The 22,124-nt window shown below is 52.1% G+C and overlaps 2 pseudogenes; both read left to right on the top strand.

The window, feature by feature from the left end:
* Positions 1-13,232: 13,232 nt before the first annotated feature.
* LOC123159640 (calcium-binding protein CBP-like) lies at positions 13,233-15,154 on the top strand (annotated as a pseudogene).
* Positions 15,155-17,130: 1,976 nt separating this feature from the next.
* On the top strand, positions 17,131-21,020 carry LOC123157606 (uncharacterized; annotated as a pseudogene).
* Positions 21,021-22,124: the final 1,104 nt, after the last annotated feature.

Raw genomic sequence — 22,124 nt, 5'->3', positions numbered from 1 at the left:
GGCAGTGATGAAAATAAACTAAGAAAGATAGAGACAAAGAAGATAAGGGGAAGTACTTACAGCACGTTGGCAGACTAAGGGAGGCTGCGAACGCCCCGTACTCTCTAACGGGCTCGGGTTGGTAGCTCGAAGCCGTGTGTACGAGATCGACGGAGTGACCAAGCCATCGAAACACGGATACCGGCCATGGGACTTACCCTGGATGGCCACCACCGCCGTGTCGTCGATCTGAGACTGGGCGACCTCAGGAACGGGAACATTCGGATACAACTTCTGATAGTTCTGAGTGTAAGACTCCAGGTGTTTCTCGGTGTTGCCGTAGTACTGGCTCTCGCCCTCCTTGCGATCACTCCGCTCGCGGGCCAGCTTCCACGACTCCATGTTTGAGAGCGGCCTCTGCAACTTGTCCTCCTGCAACGTCAAACAGAAGTTAGCCATACATAAGAACATGACGGTAAAGAAGAACCAAAATGCATCTTTCATATAGATATACCTTCATGGCCTTGAAGCCCCAGTGGTTCCTGTTTCCTTGGCCGTGTGTCCCGTCTTTTCCACGGTTAGCCCGGGCCTTGATGCTCTTGGCAATAAACTCTGGATCGTCACCGACCCACCTATCCACCAAACACGCCCATCCGTCATGCCTTCCATAGCACCAACGAGGAACAACCTATGCAAATTTTGGAAGCATGACATGTGAGCATGAAACATATAGTTGACTCCTTGAAACAATGAAAAGTCAGTAATAGTTACCATCATGAACTGCTCCCTGCTCATGGTAATTTTTTGCCTCTGTGCTTGAGTTTTGGTCATCTTTTGTTGCAGGTAGATGTGGTAGTACTATGAGACGGCAACCCAACGCACCTCGTACTGCAACTGACGAGCTTTCTTCTTTGCAGACACAAGTAAGACCACGTCGGCTCTGGCCTTGTGCTCGTCAAGAACTCTATAGTGTTGCTGCAATCATGCATAAACCAGAAGCAAACAAGGCATGATTTGAGTGATTCAATGATAAACTATGAACGAAACTAAAGACAAGTGATTCAAAAGGGAACTTACCCAAAATTTGGTGATCACAGCCTTAGCGGCTGTCCCGTACTCCGGGTTGCTGCAAGCCTCGTAGTGGGCCCAGCTTGTGGCCAAAACACGTAGCTGTGGGTCCTTGTCTGGCCGCGGGCAGAATAGGCCAGGCCAAAACTGCTTCAATAGGACAGTGAGAAGGCCGTTCGGTTTACGGCCCTTTCCATGAAGGATCCAGTTACTGCAAAAGAATCAAAGGGTTGCCATGTGTACAATAAAAAATGTTGTCATGTGTTGAAAGTATGATTGAGATGCACTTACTCTGTCCCCGCAGGTTCAATGATCCACTTGTGCGCCTCGATAGAAGGTGGTGTAGGTACTCCGGCATTACCACGCAGCCACCCCTGCGGAGCACCCGGTGGCAAGTCACCCCACAACTCGGGGTCAACCTCCCCTCCACCCTCCTCGCCCTCCTCGGCCTCCTCCTCCTCGGCCTCCTCCTCCTCACCCTCCTCCTCCTCGACATCAGGAATATACTCCTCCTCAGACTCAGAAGCTGCATCAGCATAGGAGGGCATCGAAGAAGACCCTCCTATTTCGGACATGGCCCGGAGTTTTTTGGCCTGGTTGCCTCTCCCCCCCACCTCCTCGTCCTCTAGGGGCTCTCCCCCCACCCCTCCTCCTCTAGGGTCTCCTCCCCCGACCCCTCCACCTCCCTGTGAGGTGCCATCCTCGCGTAGTCGGGAGGGAACCTTGTGGGCTCGTCCACTCCGAGTAAGTCCTCCTTTGAGTTTACTGAGGAAATTGGCACCGCTGGACTTGCCCATGATTAGCAAACCTGCATTGAGAAGAGAATAAACAATTAGTAAGGATATAAAAAAAACAAGCATACAGGAAAGACATTAATAACGGAAGAGAACATTATTAAAAGAACATACATTTTCTAGAACCCATATGAATCATCACTATTGTAATCTATTTGTCGACCGGTCTCATCATCACTATCCCGCATATCTTCTTCGTTGTCTGACGGAGGTGGAGGCTCTTCCTCATCGTCAGCGTCAGCGTCTTCATTTAACTTTTCAAGCATAATTTTGTCTCTTTGATTCACAACTGCCTCACCATCAATCCGAGCGCCGTCAACGTTTGGGTCCAGGTCAACATAACCCAAGTCATCATCCTCCTTGTTTCGGACCACGTCATCATGTTCCTCTTGAAAAAACACTCCCTCGTATGTCATGGGGTTTATGTTGTAGTAATCATCATCGTTCGGGTCCGGTAGCTTACCATGTGCGACACCTTGAACACAACTTCCCAACCCTTTAGGTACTCTTTCTGGCATGGGTAAGGCAGATAATATACTTGTGTGGCCTGGGTAGCGGCGATAAAGAGATCAGCTCCGGCATAGACGGTTGATGGTTTAACTTCAACTAAACCAACAGAAGGCGTATCTCTCAGACCCTTTTTGGGGTCGAACCATCGGCATTTGAACACAGTGAGACTTAGGTGTTTACGGCCACATTTGAATGTAAGCTCGTATATTTTTCCTACCCTTCCGTAGTAATCTACATTATTATCTCCTTCGGTGAAGACTCCGGTATTTATGGTTTTGGGATCAGGCCGACTGTTTTGGTGCTCCTCTGTATGGAAGCGATACCCATTCACATCATACTTTTGGCATGTCATGACGGTAGGGTCAAAACCCATGGAAACTCATCTCAATTCTTCATCCATTGATTCGTTCGGATCATTTCCCTACAAGTTTAATTGAAATTATAGGGTGCATGAGTTTAATTGGAAGTGTGAAATGGGTAATAGGGAAGTGTGAAATATTACTTTCTCCATGAACCACGCAACGAAATTTTTCCTTCCATCAGCACCCTTTCGGAGAAGAGCAAGTGCCTCCGCTTCAGTAGGAGGCAGCATTCCTGTCCATTCTTCCTCAACGAATCGACTACAATAAGAAAAGCGGTATAAGAACTAGGCAAAGTGAACATAACAAATTGACTAAAAGAATGGTGCGAAGGTATTACCTCATCCACTCATCCTCAACTTCTTTGATGTTGTGCAAGATATAGAACATGACATCCTCCCACTCATCTCGTGGCATGACATAAGATGTCGAGCATCCAGCCCTGCCACCTTGCCCGGTGAATAGAGGCAACTTGGGTTTATACTTGGGTTCTTCTATATTGTATCGAGACACCTTATTGTGCAACGTGGGAACATGGTCCGGATAGTAGGCTGTCCTGAGGTCTGCCACCTCCTCTAGGATAACTACCTCAGCTATGGAAGCTTCAATCTTAGCTTTGTTTCCACATTTCTGTCTCAGATGCTTGTTCTGTCTCTCAGGGCCGTACTGCCAACGATACTGCACAGGGCCCCCCAACAATACCTCGTTCGCAAGGTGCAAAATGAGATGTGTCATCGGAGTAAAGAAGCCTGGCGGGAAGATCTTCTCTAGCTTGCATATCAACTCCGGCGCCTTCTTATGCATTTCTTTTATCTTCTCAGGACATACTTCTTTAGCACAAAGCGTTCGGAAGAAATGGCTTAACTCCGCAAGCACACGCCAGACACACTCGGGAACATAGCCCCGAACCATCACCGACATAATCCGCTCAATCCATACATGATAGTCATGACTCTTCAGCCCGGTCACTCTGCCCGTTGAAAGATTGACCCCCTTACTTATATTCGACGCATAACCATCAGTGAACTTCACGACGTGTTTCAGCCACTTGAATGCCTCCATCTTATGATCCTTTTTAAGTACGAAGTCAGCATCTGGCTTGAACCAAGATTTTCGACTGCCTGTGGGAGGTTGCATGTGAAGACGTGGTCTATCACAAATATTCTGTTGATCGACTCTAGCATTAACATTATCCTTTGTCTTATCAGGAATGTTGAGGATCCTGTTAAAAAGGGACTGTGCGACATTCTTTTCGGTGTGCATCACGTCGATGTTGTATGGAAGTTTGAGGTCCTTAAAATAGGAAGCTGCGTGAAGGGGGTAATGTGAGTCCAGTTGTGCGTCTCACCATATCCTTCAAAACATTTTTTCCCTTTACCGACGCCTTTGCCTTTGCCTTTGCCTTTGCCTTTCCCTTCACCGGCAGGCTTAAGAGCTTTGAGCTGAGCAAGCACATCCGCACCAGAAAATGTTGGAATCTCGTTTACTTCATGGACAACTTTGCCTTTTGTGAAGTTCTTCTTGTCTTCCCTATCAGGATGGTCTGGAGGGAGGAATTATCGATGCTGGTCAAAGGCAACATACTTGCCACCCTTCTTCAGCCAATCTACACATCCTCGGGCTGTCCGTGGAGAGCGCTGGACAATCCGAAAGAGCTGCGGTGATAAATATGCAATTGAATGCATATTTATCGATGCAACCCTTTCGGACGGGAGACCTAGGTTACGCGACTTGATGTGAAAATTCAATCTAGTTAAAAGAGGCTAGGAGTTGAAGGTGGATTCGTAGCTCACCCTCCGCTGTAGAGGAAGTAGTCTAGCAGCGGCAGGATCACGGACCAAACCCAGACGACGAAGACTCCAGTGAGATGAAATACCACAAAGCCTGTAAATTTTACCGAGTCAAAAATTTGAGGGCATCACATCACATAAAGCATTGACACTTCAAACTATGAAAAAATCATATTGCTGATGACATCTAGTCAAGGTTTTAGATCATCATGATACTTCAAATCCTAATTTTCATCAAGTGTCAAATTTTGTTCTTCAATTTTTTTTAGCAAGATCATCATGATAAAATAACTACTCATCAGATACAAATTTGTCAACATCACAAAATGAAACTATAGTTATTTGACAACATCTCAAATGTACCAATTTTGTTCTTCAAAATTTTTTTAGCGCGTCTCGCATAGCTATTTGACAACATCACCAACTTGACCAAAGCTATAACTAACCAATATAAATCAATCCATCCATTCATCCATACAACATGCATCTATCACATATATAACAAGCTGTAAAAATTGCAAAAAAATGAAGAAAAAAAGCTCACCGAGGCGGCCGGGGACGGTGAGGCAGGGGCAGCCGGTGCAGCGGGCTAGCAGGGGGCCTCGGTGGAGGGCAGGGCCGACCGGGGATGGTGAGGCAGGGGCGGACAGTGCACCGGGCGAGCAGGGGGCCTCGGTGGAGGGCAGGGCCGGCCATGGACGGGAGCGCTGGGCGCACGGGCCGGCAGGAGCCGCGGCCGGCGCGTGGTCGGTGGGAGGCCGGGGCAGCGGCGGGGTCGAGAGAAGTGCGGGGCGACGGCGGCGACTCCGGGAGCGGCTAAGCGGGTGTGGAGGCGGGGGAGGGCGACGGCAGGGGTGGGGTGTGCGGCGAGGGGGCGGGGTGGAGTGGGCGGGGTGGAGTGCGGCAGCGGCGAGGGGGCAGCCTGGGTGCGGCTGCGAGGGGGCAGCCGAGGTGCGGCGGCAAGGGGGCAGCAGGGGTGTGGCGGCGCGGCGCAGCTCGGGTGGGGGAGGAGAGAATGAGTGGAGGGGGTGCGCCCAGCGGGTGGATAAGGCAAACTATGCCGACGGCTAAGCCGACGGCATAGGTGAGGAGGCCACGTGGCACCTATGCCGACGGCTTAGCCGTAGGCATACTTTTTTTTATTTTCCTTTTTTATTTATATAAATTTTTTAATGTTTTCTGATAGTTATATATTTATTCTTTTTTATTTCATATAGATTTTTAAATTTTTTTATAGTTATAATTTTCCTTTTTTATGTATTATTATTTCATATAGATTTTTTATTTTTTGAAACCGCTCGGCCCTCTCCTCTCCACGAGATCTAACCCGACGCGTCCGTTTTCCCCCTCCAGGTGCCGGCGGCGGCGCCGTCCGTGAGGGAGGCCACGCACCGGAGACGCTTGCCGCCTCATCGGACATGCCACAACACCACCCCGCATGTATGAGGGCCCGGTACGAAGCTCCGGTGGCATTGCTACCCCCAGGGCCCCCGTCCCGCCTAACCCTAAAGCGGTTGACCACGAGATCTAGCCCTTTGACTTCTCACGGACGGGCTTTGACCAGTGGACCTCTCCACCCGGTTGTGTCAGGTCGGCCCATAGGGACACCCGGGAGCAACATCAGGGCCAAAACCACAGCTAAATCCACTCCGTGTAGAACCGACGCGTCCGTTTCCCCCCTCCAGGTGCCGGCGGCGGCGCCGTCCGTGAGGGAGGCCACGCACCGGAGACGCGTGCCGCCTCTTCGGACATGCCACAACACCACCCCGCATGTATGAGGGCCCGGTACGACGCTCCGGTGGCATTGCTACCCCTAGGGCCCTCGTCCCGCCTAACCCTGGAGCGGTTGACCACGAGATCTAGCCCTTTGACTTCCCACGGACGGGCTTTGACCAGTGGACCTCTCCACCCGGTTGTGTCAAGTCGGCCCATAGGAACACCCGGGAGCAACATCCGGGCCAAAACCACAGCTAAATCCACTCCGTGTAGAACCGACGCGTCCGTTTCCCCCCTCCAGGTGCCGGCGGCGGCGCCGTCCATGAGGGAGGCCACGCACCGGAGACGCGTGCCGCCTCTTCGAACATGCCACAACACCACCCCGCATGTATGAGGTCCCGGTACGACGCTCCGGTGGCATTGCTACCCCCAGGGCCCCCGTCCCGCCTAACCCTGGAGCGGTTGACCATGAGATCTAGCCCTTTGACTTCCCACGGACGGGCTTTGACCAGTGGACCTCTCCACCCGGTTGTGTCAGGTCGGCCCATAGGGACACCCGGGAGCAACATCCGAGCCAAAACCACAGCTAAATCCACTGCGTGTAGAACCGACGCGGCAGTTTCCCCCCTCCAGGTGCCGGCGGCGGCGCTGTCCATGAGGGAGGCCCAATGTTTTAAATAGCAGGCTGTTGCCAAATAGCGGCGGACCTCAAAATCAGCTATAGTGGAGCTATAGCGGGATATAGCAGTCTATAGCGGGCTATTTGTACATGGAACCATTTAGCGGCACCCTACTGAAAAGGCTATATAGCGGCCTATAGCGGAGCTATAGCCGGCTATTTAAAACTATGGGGAGGCCACGCACCGGAGACGCGTGCCGCCTCTTCGGACATGCCACAACACCACCCCGCATGTATGGGGGCCCTGTACGACGCTCCGGTGGCATTGCTACCCCCAGGGCCCCCGTCCCGCCTAACCCTGGAGCGGTTGACCATGAAATCTAGCCCTTTGACTTCCCACGGACAGGCTTTGACCAGTGGACCTCTCCACCCGGTTGTGTCAGGTCGGCCCATAGGGACACCCGGGAGCAACATCCAGGCCAAAACCACAGCTAAATCCACTCCGTCTAGAACCACGCGTCCGTTTCCCCCCTCCAGGTGCCGGCGGCGGCGCCGTCCGTGAGGGAGGCCACGCACCGGAGACGCGTGCTGCCTCTTCGGACATGCCACAACACCACCCCGCATGTATGAGGGCCCGGTACGACGCTCCGGTGGCATTGCTACCCCCAGGGCCCCCGTCCCGCCTAACCCTGGAGTGGTTGACCACGAGATCTAGCCCTTTGACTTCCCACGGACGGGCTTTGACCAGTGGACCTCTCCACCCGGTTGTGCCAGGTCGGCCCATAGGGACACCCGGGAGCAACATCCGGGCCAAAACCACAGCTAAATCCACTCCGTGTAGAACCGACGCATCCGTTTCCCCCCTCCAGGTGCCGGCGGCGGCGCCGTCCGTGAGGGAGGCCACGCACCAGAGACGCGTGCCACCTCTTCGGACATGCCACAACACCACCCTGCATGTATGAGGGCCCGGTACGACGCTCCGGTGGCATTGCTACCCCCAGGGCCCCCGTCCCGCCTAACCCTGGAGTGGTTGACCACGAGATCTAGCCCTTTGACTTCCCACGGACAGGCTTTAAACACTGCACCTCTCCACCCGGTTGTGTCAGGTCGGCCCATAGGGACACCCGGGAGCAACATCCGGGCCAAAACCACAGCTAAATCCACTCCGTGTAGACCCGACGCATCCGTTTCCCCCCTCCAGGTGCCGGCGGCGGCGCCGTCCGTGAGGGAGGCCACGCACCGGAGACGCGTGCCGCCTCTTCGGACATGCCACAACACCACCCCGCATGTATGAGGGCCCGGTACGACGCTCCGGTGGCATTGCTACCCCCTAGGGCCCCCGTCCCGCCTAACCCTGGAGAGGTTGACCACGAGATCTAGCCCTTTGACTTCCCACGGACGGGCTTTGACCAGTGGACCTCTCCACCCGGTTGTGTCAGGTCGGCCCATAGGGACACCCGGGAGCAACATCCTGGCCAAAACCATAGCTAAATCTACTCCGTGTAGAACCGACGCGGCAGTTTCCCCCCTCCAGGTGCCGGCGGCGGCGCTGTCCGTGAGGGAGGCCACGCACCGGAGACGCGTGCCGCCTCTTCGGACATGCCACAACACCACCCCGCATGTATGAGGGCCCGGTACGACGCTCCGGTGACATTGCTACCCCCAGGGCCCCCGTCCCGCCTAACCCTGGAGCGGTTGACCACGAGATCTAGCCCTTTGACTTCCCACGGACGGGCTTTGACCAGTGGACCTCTCCACCCGGTTGCGTCAGGTCGGCCCATAGGGACACCCGGGAGCAACATCCGGGCCAAAACCACAGCTAAATCCACTCCGTGTAGAACCGACGCGTTCGTTTCCCCCCTCCAGGTGCCGGCGGCGGCGCCGTCCGTGAGGGAGGCCACGCACCGGAGACGCGTGCCGCCTCTTCGGACATGCCACAACACCACCCCGCATGTATGAGGGCCCGGTACGACCCTCCGGTGACATTGCTACCCCCAGGGCCCCCGTCCCGCCTAACCCTGGAGCGGTTGACCACGAGATCTAGCCCTTTGACTTCCCACGGACAGGCTTTGACCAGTGGACCTCTCCACCCGGTTGTGTCAGGTCGGCCCATAGGGACACCCGGGAGCAACATCCGGGCCAAAACCACAGCTAAATCCACTCCGTGTAGAACCGACGCGTCCGTTTCCCCCCTCCAGGTGCCGGCGGCGGCGCCGTCCGTGAGGGAGGCCACGCATTGGAGACGCGTGCCGCCTCTTCGGACATGCCACAACACCTCCCCGCATGTATGAGGGCCCGGTACGATGCTCCGGTGGCATTGCTACCCCCAGGGCCCCCGTCCCGCCTAACCCTGGAGCGGTTGACCACGAGATCTAGCCCTTTGACTTCCCACGGACGGACTTTGACCAGTGGACCTCTCCACCCGGTTGTGTCAGGTCGGCCCATAGGGACACCCGGGAGCAACATCCGGGCCAAAACCACAGCTAAATCCACTCCGTGTAGACCCGACGCGTCCGTTTCCCCCCTCCAGGTGCCGGCGGCGGCGCCGTCCGTGAGGGAGGCCACGCATCGGAGACGCGTGCCGCCTCTTCGGACATGCCACAACACCACCCCGCATGTATGAGGGCCCGGTACGATGCTCCGGTGGCATTGCTACCCCCAGGGCCCCCGTCCCGCCTAACCCTGGAGCGGTTGACCACGAGATCTAGCCCTTTGACTTCCCACGGACGGGCTTTGACCAGTGGACCTCTCCACCCGGTTGTGTCAGGTCGGCCCATAGGGACACCCGGGAGCAACATCCGGGCCAAAACCACAGCTAAATCCACCCCGTGTAGACCCGACGCGTCCGCTTTCCCCCATCCAGGTGCCGGCGGCGGCGCCGTCCGTGAGGGAGGCCACGCACCGGATACGCGTGCCGCCTCTTCGGACATGCCACAACACCACCCCGCATGTATGAGGGCCCGGTACGACGCTCCGGTGGCATTGCTACCCCCAGGGCCCCCGTCCCGCCTAACCCTGGAGCGGTTGACCATGAGATCTAGCCCTTTGACTTCCCACGGACGGGCTTTGGCCGGTGGACCTCTCCACCCGGTTGTGTCAGGTCGGCCCATAGGGACACCCGGGAGCAACATCCGGGCCAAAACCACAGCTAAATCCACTCCGTGTAGACCCGACGCGTCCGTTTCCCCCCTCCAGGTGCCGGCGGCGGCGCCGTCCGTGAGGGAGGCCACGCATCGGAGACGCGTGCCGCCTCTTCGGACATGCCACAACACCATCCCGCATGAATGAGGGCCCGGTACGACGCGCCGGTGGCATTGCTACCCCCAGGGCCCCCGTCCCGCCTAACCCTGGAGCGGTTGACCACGAGATCTATCCCTTTGACTTCCCACGGACGGGCTTTGACCAGTGGACCTCTCCACCCGGTTGTGTCAGGTCGGCCCATAGGGACACCCGGGAGCAACATCCGGGCCAAAACCACAGCTAAATCCACTCCGTGTAGACCCGACGCGTCCGCTTTCCCCCATCCAGGTGCCGGCGGCGGCGCCGTCCGTGAGGGAGGCCACGCACCGGAGATGCGTGCCGCCTCTTCGGACATGCCACAACACCACCCCGCATGTATGAGGGCCCGGTACGACGCTCCGGTGGCATTGCTACCCCCAGGGCCCCCGTCCCGCCTAACCCTGGAGCGGTTGACCACGAGATCTAGCCCTTTAACTTCCCACGAACGGGCTTTGGCCAGTGGACCTCTCCACCCGGTTGTGTCAGGTCGGCCCATAGGGACACCCGGGAGCAACATCTGGGCCAAAACCCCAGCTAAATCCACTCCGTGTAGACCCGACGCGTCCGTTTCCCCCCTCCAGGTGCCGGCGGCGGCGCCGTCCGTGAGGGAGGCCACACATCGGAGACGCGTGCCGCCTCTTGGGACATGCCACAACACCACCCCGCATGTATGAGGGCCCGGTACGACGCTCCGGTGGCATTGCTACCCCCAGGGGCCCCGTCCCGCCTAACCCTGGAGCGGTTGACCACGAGATCTAGCCCTTTGACTTCCCACGGACGGGCTTTGACCAGTGGACCTCTCCACTCGGTTGTGTCAGGTCGGCCCATAGGGACACCCGGGAGCAACATCTGGGCCAAAACCACAGCTAAATCCACTCCGTGTAAACCCGACGCGTCCGCTTTCCCCCTCCAGGTGCCGGCGGCGGCGCCGTCCGTGAGGGAGGCCACGCATCGGAGACGCGTGCCGCCTCTTCGGACTTGCCACAACACCACCCCGCATGTATGAGGGCCCGGTACGACGCTCCGGTGGCATTGCTACCCCCAGGGCCCCCGTCCCGCCTAACCCTGGAGCGGTTGACCACGAGATCTAGCCCTTTGACTTCCCACGGACGGGCTTTGACCAGTGGACCTCTCCACCCGGTTGTGTCAGTTCGGCCCATAGGGACACCCGGGAGCAACATCCGGGCCAAAACCACAGCTAAATCCACTCCGTGTAGAACCGACACGTCCATTTCCCCCTCCAGGTGCCGGCGGCGGCGCCATCCGTGAGGGAGGCCACGCACCGGAGACGCGTGCCGCCTCTTCAGACATGCCACAACACCACCCCGCATGTATGAGGGCCCGGTACGACGCTCCAGTGGCATTGCTACCCCCAGGGCCCCCGTCCCGCCTAACCCTGGATCGCTTGACCACAAGATCTAGCCCTTTGACTTCCCATGGACCGGCTTTGACCAGTGGACCTCTCCACCCGGTTGTGTCAGGTCGACCCATAGGGACACCCGGGAGCAACATCCGGGCCAAAACCACAGCTAAATCCACTCCGCGTAGACCCGACACGACCGTTTTCCCCCTCCAGGTGCCGGCGGCGGCGCCGTCCGTGAGGGTGGTCCAATGTTTTAAATAGCAGGCTATTGCCAAATAGCGGCGGACCTCCAAATCAGCTATAGCGGAGCTATAGCGGGCTATTTGTACATGGAACCATTTAGCGGCACCCTAGTGAAAAGGCTATATAGCGGCCTATAGCGGAGCTATAGCCGACTATTTAAAACTATGGGGAGGCCACGCACCGGAGACGCGTGCCGCCTCTTCGGACATGCCACAACACCACCCCGCATGTATGAGGGCCCGGTACGACGCTCCGGTGGAATTGCTACCCCCAGGGCCCCCGTCCCGCCTAACCCTGGAGCGGTTGACCACAAGATCTAGCCCTTTGACTTCCCACGGACGGGCTTTGACCAGTGGACCTCTCCACCCGGTTGTGTCAGGTCGGCCCATAGGGACACCCGGGAGCAACATCCGGGCCAAAACCACAGCTAAATCCACTCCGCGTAGACCCAACACGTCCGTTTTCCCCCTCCAGGTGCCGGCGGCGGCGCCGTCCGTGAGGGAGGCCACGCACCGGAGACGCGTGCCGCCTCTTCGGACATGCCACAACACCACCCGGTTGTCAACACGTACTATATGTAAGTTAGTCAAATAATAATATTTAAGAAAACATAAAATATAGCTATGAAAAAAAAGAAAAAAATAACAAGTGGAGGGGGTGACCAGGAAGTGGATAAGGGAACTATGATAAAAAGATCGATGACGTGGTAAAAAAAGAAAAAAAAAACTATGAAAAAAATATAGCTATGAAAAAAAGAAAAAAGAAGAAAAAAAGGAAAAAAGAAAAAAAAATCTATGCCGACGGCAAAGCCGTCGGCATAGCTGCGGCATAGGGCAGATGGTCGGCGCGCTGCGGATCGATGATGTGGCATCTATGCCGACGGCAGCCGTCGGCATAGGTGGTGGTCGGTGCGCGCCTCGGATCAATGATGTGGTAAGGGCATCTATGCCGACGGCCTCCCGCCTCGGCCGTCGGCATAGATCGGACGCCGTTAGCCGCACGGCACGGCGGGATCGTCGGGCCCGCAACTATGCCGACGGCCCAGATATGCCGACGGCCACTGTAGGCGTATCTTTGGGTAAGCCGACGGCCGTTCTGGGCCGACGGGGGCCGTCGGCATATGTCTGAATAGCCCGACGGCTTTATTACGCCGACGGCCTGGGTACGGCTGTCGGCATAGCCCAGACAAGGCCGACGGTGGCCGTCGGCATAGATATGGCCGTCGGCATAGGGCCCTATTCCGGTAGTGCGTACGCGTCTTGGCAGCACCCGCGTAGGGTATGGTTTGCTTAGCCATGCCGCACACGCCTTCTCCTCTTGCGCACTAAGCATCCCACAAGAAACTTCCAGTAGAACGCGCGAACGATGACAAAGCCAATTTGATGCCGCCGCCCTAGGTTTTTGCGCGCGAACGATCAGCTCAACGACGACAAGAACGATCCAGCGGCAAGAGATTGCACGGAAAGAGGGCGAACGGCCACCGCGTTCTTTTTTGCCTACATATACCCAGAAGGAGCCCTGCTAGAACCGCTCCCTCACGTCAACGTCTTCGTCCCTTTGATTGATATCCCGGAAGGAATCCACCGCCGTTTCGTCAGTGCGGTTGCCGTCGGACACCGCCTTCCTCAACCCCCACAGACCTTATCGCCTCCCTCTCTCGCATGGCCGACTACAGCCGCTACGGCCACGGCCAAGGATACGCGCCCTCCTCCTCCTCGCCGTACGGCAACGGCCAGGGATACGGCCAGGGCAACGGCTACGCGCCCTCCTCCTCCTCGCCGTACGGCAACGGCCAAGGATACGGCCAGGGCAACGGCTACGCGCCCTCGGCGCCTCCCGCGCCCACGCCCTCCTCCTCGCCGTACGGCTACAGCTACGGCTACGGCCAAGGAGGCTACCCGCCGCCGATGGGAGGAGGTTTCGGAGGAGCGGTGGCGTTCCCGCCGGGGACGCACCCGGACGTGGAGCGCGCGTTCCGGGCCGTCGATCGCGACGGCAGCGGCAGCATCGACGAGGGGGAGCTGCAGGCCGCGCTCTCCGACGCGTACCACCGCTTCAGCATCCGCACCGTCCGCCTCCTCATGTTCCTCTTCAGCAACGCCCAGCTCGCCTCCCCGCGCTCCCGGATGGGTAAGTACTAAGCAGAGCACACACCTATGCATGCTCCATCAAACATCCCACAATCTGCATCTCTTTCAGCACTGTTTGAGCGAAAACAACAAATACTGATTTCTTGCCGGCTCCAAACTATGTTTGTTGCAGGGCCAGCGGAGTTCGTGACGCTGTGGAACTGCCTCGGGCAATGGCGGGTGAGTGCTACTATTAATTTGCTTGCTATCGTTTAACTCTGAACGAAAGTATGGATGCTCTCGAATGAAACAGAGTGTGCGCATTCTGTTTCTGTTCCTCTCCGTTTTCTCCCTGCATATCTTTACATTCCTTGCAGTTCGACCACCAATCTATAAATAAATATCATCAACCCTGTGTTCGTTGCATAGGAATCTACCGAATACTGCAAGTGTACATTTTTTATCAAATGAGAAGGTGGAGACCCTGTTTCTCTGTATGGAACAGCTGGTTACCCAATCATGTTATGATGCTCATGGAATTATTGCCCATCTAATACTGCAACTTAATCTGTCATGAGGGAAGTCAAATCAAAATGAAAAATAAAATAAGATTTGTCAACCTCTGTCGATGATCTGCTATTCCCCCCCATCCATCTATCATCATCAGCATGTGACTTATTTCTGTTCTTCATGGCACTACCTAGGTCGTTTTCGACAGATACGATAGGGATTGCAGCGGGAAGATCGACTCCGACGAGTTGAGAGAAGCTCTTCGTGGCCTGGGATACGCGGTGCCGCCTTCGGTCATTGATCTTCTCATTGCAAACTACAACAATGGTGTTTCCCACCGCGGCGCCCTAGACTTCGACAACTTTGTGGAGTAAGTATATGGAGTCCCAAGTATATCTGACATACAAAATGATCTCATTTCAGCCAATACTCTAACATACATATGGAACTGATTAATTTTTTGTTTCTCCTTTCGGTTTCGATCTTAGGTGCGGAATGGTTGTGAAGGTACGTCGCCAGTCAATCAACTATGTGATCGTAGTTTCAAATGTTTGCTGATAGATTTTTCGCTGCTGTGTTGTTCTGTGCAGGGTCTGACTGAAAAATTCAAGGAGAATGACACGCGCTACACCGGCTCGGCAGCTCTTACCTATGACGGCTTCTTGTCAATGGTCGTCCCCTTCATTGTACCTTAGATAGTCCGGGTGTCTGTTTGCCCACGCAAAGGAGTACAGTTTTAAGTTTGTGGGATTGATTACAGTTCCATTAATTTTGAGCGTTTTGTTTCACAACTGTGTATGTGAATATATTCGCAAGAAAAGAAAGAAACTGTGTATGTGAATAAGAAAAAGTTAAGAAACTGCCTAGTGGGCGGCCGGCTGCCCACTAGCGCGATCGAGCGGCCGGCCATAAAAGGCAACTTCCTATCACCCGCGCTGTACAAAAAAAGCAGGATCGAGCTGCCACCAAACCGAGCGATTCCAGCGCCCAATTCCGAACAAAAAGCGATCCCCCCACGTGGCCAGCTGTCCACATACTCGCTCGCCCCCACGTCCCAACCCCTCCCACGCCCGCTCGCCCAGGCAATCCCACGCTGCTTTCTTGACCTGCACGAAAGAAAGTGATCCAAAGCTCCTTCTTCCTCCTCCTGTATAGCCGCCATGGGAGCAGAAAGAAAGATGAATCTGCTTCAACAAATTGATCTAAAAGGCAGGGTGATCAGACCCATACCAGGCAACAAACATCAGGCAAGTACTTCCTCTCTGGTTCTCTTCAGTTGTTCCCTTTCTTGTACTGCATCTATAAAACACCCTCCTCCATGGATCCATCAGCAAATCCATGGAGAATCAGCTTCAAAAAAGAGCAGATCTGAAACATCACCCTATTGTGAACATCACACCAGCCCTCCCCCCCCCCCCCCCGAGTGCATCTGCACACTAACTTAGGGTTCCCAGATCGAAATTGAACGTGTTTTTCTAAACATGCATGCCAAGCAAGTTTCCCCCTTTTATGTGTTCAACAAGTCAACTAAGACATATTTTCTGGCCAACTAATACATGATTCTAGCCAACTGAACATGCATGCTTGCTTGCTGGATATATGCATCCTGGCCAACTGAAACGTCTATTCTAGCCAGCTGAACACATTGACTGTGCAACGGAACATGCATGCTGGCCAACTGATATATGCATCCTGGCCAACTGAAACGTCTATTCTAGCCAACTAAACACATTGACTGTGCAACAGAACATGCATCCTGGCCAAGCTGATATATGCATCCTGGCCAACTGAAATGTCTATTCTAGCCAGCTAAATACATTGGCTGTGCAACAGAACATGCATCCTGGCCAAAATGATATATGGATCCATGAAAATTCAAACATCTATTTTAGCCAACTGAACACACTGGCTGTGCGACTGAACATGCATGCTGGCCAACTGATATATGCATCCTAGGAAAATTGAAACATCTATTCTATCCAACTGAATACATGGACTGTGCAACTGAACATGCATGCTGGCCAACTGATATATGCATCCTGAGAAATTGAAACATCTATTCTAGCAAAACTGAACACATTGACTGTCAAACTAAACTTGCATGCTGGCCAACTGATATATGCATCCTGGCCAACTCAAAGATCTATCCTAGCCAAAACCAAAAAACTGCAGTACGGCAACTTCTGCAGCAATATGTGCAACAGATAAATAAACAAGGTTGTTGAAGCCATAAAACCACATTAAAGTAGTCACGCATATATTGCTTGTCCCACACATATATTCTGGTAGCACACCTATTGCAAAGCTATAGTGTAAAAATATGTTCAAATATGCTGGAACTAGAAACAGAAATGACGACAAAAAATATATATCTATAGTCTGTCATCAAATTCTTCTTTCTTCTTTCACCTGGATTTTGCATCTGAAAAAGTAGCATCAAATTGTGTCCCAATTATGTGCAGCAAAATCTGAATAAGCTCCTTGCCAACGGAAACCGTGCGGATCATTGCAACAAAAGCAGAGGAAAAAGTCAAAAAACTCCATGGTAAAAAGAAGTCAAGTTCTTGCCAACAATTTACTGCAAACTGTGCAACTAACATAACAACTCTGTGCAAAAGCAAAAAAAATGCATGCATGCTATAATAATAGATTCTGCTACAGACATGTTGCTTTTGGAACTAAGATTATCATAAAATGGTGTGCAACTACCTATTTACTAAGTTTTTAAGTTGTTTGAAAACACTCTTTTCTATGATTAACAACTGATGACATCACTTTCTTCTTTTTTATATGTGTAGTGAGTGTGTGGCAGCATCCAAAAAAGGAAAAAAATGCTTGATCTCAATGAGTTGCCTCCTGATCTCAATGAGCTTCCTCATGATACGGATCAGCAGCAACCCAGCATACCACAAGGAAACCGGACAGAAAATGTTCGATCTATTTACTACACGCAGGCAAGTTATGGTGGAAACCCTATGGGTCATGACAATGTGGCAGGCCAGCCATCAACCCGTGGTGCCCATGTAGTGGTGTCTTTGCAGTCAGAGAGCCATACTCTAGATGACACGGGAACCGAGGCAAATGTTCCTGGTCCAACCAGAACTGAGCTAGGAGTTGGGGCTGTTGACGGAGCTGCAAGAAGAAGAAGGAGAGGATGAGGCTGGTTCTCAACCTATGGAATCCTATGTTGGCATGAGGTTTGACAGCCTTCAAATTGCTAAGGATCACTACAACAGCTACGCACGACGGATGGGTTTCTCTATCAAAATGAACACATCTAGACGGACACCCCGCACCAATGAATTGATAAAACAACAGTTTTGCTGCAACAAGTTCAAGAAGTCCAAAGCTGATGATGGAGGAGCTGACGCTCCTCCTGTCCTGGACCCTATTCCAGATCCAAAATCTGTTGACAGTGATGAGGAGATGGAAGAAGAACCTCCAATATTTGCTGAAGAGGAGGCTGGTACTAGTAAGAAGAAGAAGAAGCGCAAACGCGAGACAATAAAGTAGACTCAGTGCAAAGCGAAAATGTTGGTGAAGCTGATAGATGGGCGATGAGAGGTGACACACTTTGTTCGTGACCACAATCATCCGTTAGTGAACAAACCTTCATTGTCCAAATACTTGAGATCCCACCAAGGCATCTCACCTAATGAAAAGGAGTTTCTGCGCATCTTGTATAACTGCAAGTTGACTACAGGTGTGGTGTTTTTCTATATCCCTTAAAGAATTAAGTTTTCCTCTAGGCAGTCCAGTGTGCAACTGTTATGGTACTACTGTGCAACTGAAATGACTTAACTGTGCAACTGGTGTCCAACTGGTGTGCAACTGAAATGACTTCACTTTTGGTGCTTGTTGTGCAACTAGATTGTCTATACTGTGCAACTAGACAATGTCCTGTATGCAACAAGTGCAAAAGTGTTTAAAAAAAGATGTAGCTAGGTGTCCATTTCCTACGATTATCTTCTGTGCCAACACATGTCCTATTACTGTGCAGCTGGATGTGCGCATTCGTGCAACTAAAAAAAGGATATACTGTTTGTTTTTGTATTATGCAGGACGTATGATGCATGTAATGGCAGAGTTCTATGGATCTGAGATGATGGTGCCACTCGGACCAAAGGCAATAACTAATCTTTGTACAAGTTTCCGTAGAGATGACACAAAGGAGGGTGATCTGATTGAGACAATTGCGCACTTCAAGGATATACAAAAAACCGATCCAGACTTCTTTTATAAGGTGAAATATGATGAAGAGGGCAGAGTTGTCAACATATTTTGGGTGGATGGCTTAGCTCGAAAAGCTTATGCGGAGGCGTACCACGATTGCATATCGTTTGACACCACCTACATGACCAACATGTACAATATGCCGTTCGCGCCCTTCATAGGAATAAACCGACATGGCCAATCTTTCATACTGGGTTACGCGTTTGTGAGGCAGGAGTTGGCATCGAGCTTTGATTGGGTCTTTGGAGCATTCCTAGAGGCTATGGATGGAAAACCTCCTGACAACTTCATCACCGATCAGGATGGTGCACTGAGGCAGTCAATACAGAGCATCTTTCCAACCACCGTGCACCGCTGTTGTCGATGACACATCATGAAAAAGGCTTAGGAAAAAGTTGGTTGGCTGCTGTGCCGGAATCCAGGACTCTCTGATGATTTCAACAAGTGTGTTGACTTCAGCTTCACTATAGACGAGTTTCAGCAGAATTGGGCTGGGTTAATGGTGAAGTACGAGGCTATGACACACACGCACTTTGAGAACTTGTACGAATACAGGTCAACTTGGGTGCCGTGCTACTTCAAGCACAGGTTCTTCTCGTTCCTACAGTCTACACTAGTGAGGGGTTCAACGCCGTCCTGAAAAGATATGTGAACCCACACAACTCAATGCTGAACTTTGTCAAGCAATATTAAAAAAAATCCAGAACCACATCCTTGCCAAGGAAGGCTGCAATGATTACAGGACAGAACACCTTGAGATTGAGCTGTGGTCCAACTTCCCAATAGAGAAGCAAGCTTACAAAACCTATACTAGGGACCTTTACCGCAAGTTCAGAGAAGAGTTTGAGCTGATTGGACGTTATAATGCATTCCAAGTTGGTGCTGATATATTTGAGCTCAGACCGAACCAGGAATTTGTTGCCAAATATGGTTCTCGAAACTACTTGGTGCAGGCAAGGGTGGAGGAGGGTTCCTATTTGTGTGAATGTTGTAAAATGGACAAGGACGACATCCTCTGTTGCCACATCCTCAAGGTGTTCACCCATATTGGAGTTGATGTCATACCGGAAAGGTACCTGCTAAGACGGTGGACACCTACTGCTGTACCTAGTGCACGAGGGACTGGTTATGAGCAACCGGATGAAATGCCTCCTCAGTCAAAGAAGCAGATAAGGGAGAGGAACATGATATACGATTTTTGGAAACTAGCAAAGTTTGCGAGTGGTTCTGATCCAGCACAAGTTATTGTATACAAGCATATGCGCGCAGCACGTACCGAGATCAGCCACCTGAACAAGTCCAAGAAAAAGAAAAAACCGACTGCTGCCACGGGGCCATCAGATGATGGCAACCCTCGAGGACCTCCTCCACCTCCAGGCAGTAATCAGGGGGCTCATTATCCAGGTAATTACCTGCCCCAACTCCTGATCTAACTAGGTGTGTAACTTCAGTTGCACACATCATTGTGCCCAGTTGCACACATCATGGTGGCCAGTTGCACAGAAACAGACTGCCTAGTTGCGCATGTTGTGTTAGTTTAAGCATCGAGATAACACAACTAACTTGTTTTTCCTGTTCTGGATATAGATGATGTCAACCCTCAAGTACATCCTCCACCTCCTGGCCCTACAGGCAACACTCAGGGGCCTCATCGTCCAGGTAATTACCTGCCCCAACTCCCCATCAAACTAGGTCTGTAACTCCAGTTGCACATATTATGGTGCTCAGTTGCACATAAAACAGGCTACCTAGTTGCGCACGATGTGTTAGTTCGAGCATCAAAGATAACACAACTAACTTGTTTGTCCTGTTCTGGCTATAGGTGATGCCAACCCTCAAAGACCTCCTCCCCCGCCTAGCCCAACTAGTAGTGCCTTGCGTGCTACCCCCAATGGACCTACAGGCAGGACTCAGGGGGCTAATCACCCAGGTAAAATACCTTCCCCAACTCCCAACAAAACTAGGGTGTGTGACTTCAGTTGCACATATCATACTGCCCAGTTGCACAGAACATGTTGCCTAGTTGCGTGCGCTGTGTTAGTTTGAGGATCAAGCTAAAAATCTAACTTGTTTTTCCTGTTCTGCCCATAGGCGATTACAATCCAAGTACCATGACGGGCCGTGCTACTACAGGTGTTTTTTTTTTCAACTTAACTTGCACACAGCAACCAGTTAGTTGCACATCATGGGATGTGTGGTTGCAGAGAACATCAGTGCTGGTTGCACAACAAAAAAAAGTACTAAATTTTTATATGATTATTACACAGGTGATCGTGATGGTCCTACTGCCCCGTTGGAGGCTGCATCCCCTACACAAGCTTCTGATGATTTTGTGCCCAGGGATCCTCCAAGGTCTACTACAAAGGGTAGGGCAAAAATTCGATGGTACAAATCGGCGCTGGAGCTACACCCAAAGAAGAAAAACAAATGCAGCCAGTGCCAATCTATAGAGCACACTGCTGTTGTGTGTCCACTCAGGCTACTGTGATTCTGTTTCATCATTTGTAACTTTGAGACGAAAAAGGAAAAGAATGATATTTTTTAGCAATGTTGTGACCAAGTTGACACATCAACATCTATGATTTCTCTTTATCTAATTTATGCTCCTTGAATTAGTTCATGCACTGTGTAAAAAAGGTTGCTATTTGTGCCTTTATTGGCAACTTGTTAAATATTTAGTTGTTGAACAATTCTATGTCTAGTGCTCCTAGTGTATCAACAAAAGTGATGATATTGACTTGCATACGGAATTGCTACTATGTGCAACTACAAAATCTGCTTAAAAATTGTGCAAACCAGCAACTACCTCCATGGAGCAGAGAAAGAAAAACAGTACTGACCTAGTCCTTGTCGTATCTCAGCAATTTCCTCCATGGGGCGGTGTTGTGCACGTTGGTGACCCAGTCATATGCCAGCTTCTTCCTGATGTTGAGTACTTCCTTGGGTTCATAGTTGGGCAGTTGGCTACCGTTCCACTCAGTGGCGCTAAGCAGTGCGAACAGCCCACACTCATTACTGCGATGGGCAAGAAAAGAAAATTTGTCACATAAAATTAAAACCAATAAAGATAATGCACTCTGTGCAACTGCTTATATTCTACTGTGCAACTGTTTATGTTCTACTGTGCAACTGCTTATGTTCTATTGTGCATCTGCTTATGTGCCACTGTGCAACTGCTTATGTGCCACTCTGCAACTGGCTAGATAATCCATTAGAAACTCATAAAAATGATAAACAGATTGCAGACTAGTACTGTGTCTTAAAAAACTAAAGATTGCACATGTAGAAAAATTTAAAAACTACTAAATGATGGTAAGAATTGAGAAGAGAGCCATGCTTATTGTCTTACTTGCCGAGCTGCTTCGGTACGTCAATGTCAATAATCTGGAAGTGCTCGATGCTGAACTTTGGGTAATGCTTCCTCCATAGCTGGCGTACTGCCCCCGCGATGGTAGAGGCGGTGGTCATCAGCTCAATGTCATCTAGCGTCCTGCTTGAATCAAGAACTTCGAAGCGTCCGTCCCTCAAGTTGACATTGAAGACCCAATAATGCCTCCCTCCCTCCTTATCGGTTACATCAGCGCACTCAAGC

The sequence above is a fragment of the Triticum aestivum genome, chromosome 7B (genome assembly GCF_018294505.1).
Source record: "Triticum aestivum cultivar Chinese Spring chromosome 7B, IWGSC CS RefSeq v2.1, whole genome shotgun sequence".
Lineage (NCBI taxonomy): Eukaryota > Viridiplantae > Streptophyta > Magnoliopsida > Poales > Poaceae > Triticum > Triticum aestivum.
This window is presented reverse-complemented; position numbering and strand designations above follow the sequence as displayed.